Source organism: Panthera onca, chromosome C2 (assembly GCF_046562875.1).
Source record: "Panthera onca isolate mPanOnc1 chromosome C2, mPanOnc1 haplotype 2, whole genome shotgun sequence".
NCBI classification, from domain to species: Eukaryota; Metazoa; Chordata; class Mammalia; order Carnivora; family Felidae; genus Panthera; species Panthera onca.
Genome location: NC_138347.1, coordinates 155,047,140 through 155,050,438, shown reverse-complemented (window position 1 = coordinate 155,050,438; position 3,299 = coordinate 155,047,140). Strand labels below are relative to the sequence as shown.

Sequence of the window (3,299 nt, the reverse complement as noted above, 5' to 3'; positions counted from 1 at the left end):
GAAAGCGAGTAAGCATTAGGCGGCCAGAGCAAAATCCCTACCAATTTGTAGTGTCTATAAACACATCTCTTAGTCTAATAAAAGGACCAGTTGCCATTTATGGTTTTTTACAATTTTTGGAGCACCATTCTAAGTACAACCATACCAATTCATATATTGGTTCCTCATAGCAACCCATAAGGTACAAGACATTGTTTTGTGCCTACACCACATCGATTGGCCCACTTGTGTTTCGTGCCCTTGGGCAGCATTGCCCACAAAAGCCTGCTTCCGTGGCTCTCTGTTTTCCTGCCCCTCAGACTACTTCTGAAGCCTGAGACCCACCCAGCAGGTATGCAGACACAGGTTGGGACAGTCCTCAACGAATGGGGGACAGGAGTCAGTGGATAAATACCTCGGCTTTCCTCCTTTTGGAGGGATCATTTTGAGATGCGTTCTATGTAGTTTCTCACACGACCCCTAGAGCGATTGGGCTTTAGTTGTCTACACAGAAACTAGCTTAGCAATGCATCTTCCCTTACCTTTTCTTCCCTTAGTGTTTCATTGACCTACCTTCCTCACTCTGCTTTCTGTATTAACTATACCCCAGTCCATGTGTCAGTCACTGTTTGTGGAGAACCCAAATTAAGGCAGGAAGGAATTGTTCCGCACTTTAACAGATATGAAAAGGAAGTCCCAAACATTTAAGAACTTGATCAAAATCATCTGCAGAAGTTATTAGAATCCAGATTGGCCCCTCATTTTCCAGCATAACACAATCCTGGATCTCTCAGAATCAAGGTTTTCATTATTTATTTTTTACAGATAATAAAATATTTATAGACGGCACTGTGAAATTCTATGATTCCAAATGATAATATCTTATGCATAAAATAAGGAAGACATATTTCCTTGATATGAAATGAAGGCCTAGAACATTGAGAAAACCTCCCTCCTATTCTCAAAATAAATTATTAAAGGAATATTCTCATAGCTCAAGCCCTGAATGTTTTATTCTGATAGACAATGCATCGAAAGACCCCATTTTTAGGATTTTTGAAAGGTTTTTCTTTGTGATCTCTAACTTTTGGTTAAGATCCTTCCTCCTGGATTCACAAGGACTTAGATGACAATTGTAGCCTGCATTTACATACTATTTTAGTGTTTAACGTGCTTGCACCTATGTTATTTCCCTTAACTGTTGCAACAACATTATGAGGTACATAAAATCATTTGACAGATGAGGAAACTTCATTGCAGCAATTGAATCTCGCCCCCACTCATGTACATGGCATATGGCAGAACCAGGTAATGAATCCACATCTTCCTGTAACCCGAGGCAGGGCTTTGTCTCCTGTAGCAGAGCCTTTTATGAAGTCTTTGCAGCCACTGCTGAGGAAAACAGTCAAGAATAAACTCTCTGGGTGGGCCAAGTGGAAAGGAGGTGGTTTAGGAGCGTTTATAAAGAGTTTCCCGTGCCCTGGCATCTTTTAGTCTCTGCCTTTCCAAAGTCCATTCAGATGCATGGAGAAATTGGGTTCCAGTAGAAGGTACAGAAAAGAAACATAGTATGGTAGTACCAGGTACTCAAGTTCTAGACCCTGACTCAAGTGTTAGGCAATTATTCAACTCCACTGGAAGTTCCTACCACTCAACACGTCTTCAGTCTCTTCGCCCTCAGTTTCTTAACCTTGAGAGTGATACTGACAATGCTGTCTCAAACAAGTGCATCAATGAACTTAACCTGAAACCAACAGAGTCAATTCGTAAATGGCTGTGGTCATCTTTTGCTGATTTCAAGCTTCTGGTTCTCCACACACGTGAAAAGGAGATAGCAAGAATCCGTGTCCGATTACTTCACATGGGCCCTTTCTTAAAAGGCAGGGAAATGACTTTCCAATTAATTTTTTCAATCTGAGCAGTTGTACAGAGCAAGATTTTCTATGGTCTTCACCTCTTTACCCCCCCCCCCCCACCCGAGGAGTGAAAAATCCTTTATATCTGTCTGCATGGCATTTCAAGTGCCATATTAACAAGCCAACAGCAACCCCCACTCTTTTACCTTACCTACGATATCCCCAGCTCTGTTCGAATCTGTTGATTCCAAGTCTTTTTTTTTTCTCTGCAGGTTATTGATACTTTTCAAAACATTTTTTTTTTGGTAAAATACACAGAATATTTGTCTTCTCAACTGTTTCTAAATTGGCAGCTCAGTGGGGCGAAACACATTCACGTTGTCGTGCAACCATCACCACTGTTCATCTTCACAAACCCTTTGGCTCCGCAAAATCAATACTTTATACCGATTAGACAGCAACTCCCCTTCTCCTCTCACACCAGCCCCGGACAACAACCATTCTACTTTCTGTCTCTGAATTTGACTACTCTAAATACCTCCTATAAGTGAGATCAGGCAATATTTATCTTTTTGTGACTGGTTTATTTCACTTAGCAAAATGTCTTCTAGGTTTATCTACACTGACGCATGTATCAAATGATGCATGTTCATTTTTTAGGGCTAGATAATATTCTACTGTGTACCCATTCATCCACTGATGATGCTTGGATTGCCTCAACCTCTTGGCTATTGTCCACAGTGCTGCTCGGGACGTGGTTGTGTAAATATTTCTTCTAGATCCTACTTTCGGCTCTTCTGGATCATAGAAGTGGAATTGCTACATCATTTGGTAGTTCTGTTTTAATTTTTTGAGAAAATTCCGTGCTATTTTTGAGATGCATCTTTTTTCATTCGCACGGACAGTACGCAAGAGGTGTGAGGTGATAGTTGATTGTGGTTGTAATTTGCAATTACCTAGTGATTGCTAATGTTGAGCATCTTTTCACATGTTTGTTGGCCATTTGTATATCATTTTTGGAGAAGTCTCCATGCAACTCCTTTGCCCATTTTTTAAAAATATGGAACACTTCATGCATTTATATGTTTGTCCTTGCACCAGAGCGTGCTAAGCTTTTCTGTGTCTTTCTAATTTTAGTAGATGTGATACCAAAGCGAAAGCCTAAGTTGTTGATTCTTGATTTGCATTTGTAGTGTTTCATTAACACTTTCCTCTTCTCAACAAATCACCGTTCCCCACTATGCACCTACACTCAATACAGTTTTCCACAAAAATTAGAGGAGATTTGTATGCATTCTTAAACTTATTTCTTGTTCATATTCAAGTCAGTGGCTCTTTCCGTTGCTTGCTTACTGATGGTCTTTGAGTTTTAGTTTTCTTTTTTTTTGTTCTGTGCTTGTTCATGTCACTAAGTTTAAGGAAGTGGAAAATTTTAAGGTCTGGCTTAATGATGCCACCTCAAAC

At 40.0% G+C, this 3,299-nt stretch overlaps 1 non-coding gene across 1 annotated transcript; it reads right to left on the bottom strand.

Moving 5' to 3' along the window:
* Positions 1-2,889: 2,889 nt before the first annotated feature.
* LOC132684462 (U6 spliceosomal RNA) lies at positions 2,890-2,996 on the bottom strand. Its single transcript, XR_009612674.1, has one exon. It is a non-coding gene; the product is annotated as a U6 spliceosomal RNA (small nuclear RNA).
* Positions 2,997-3,299: the final 303 nt, after the last annotated feature.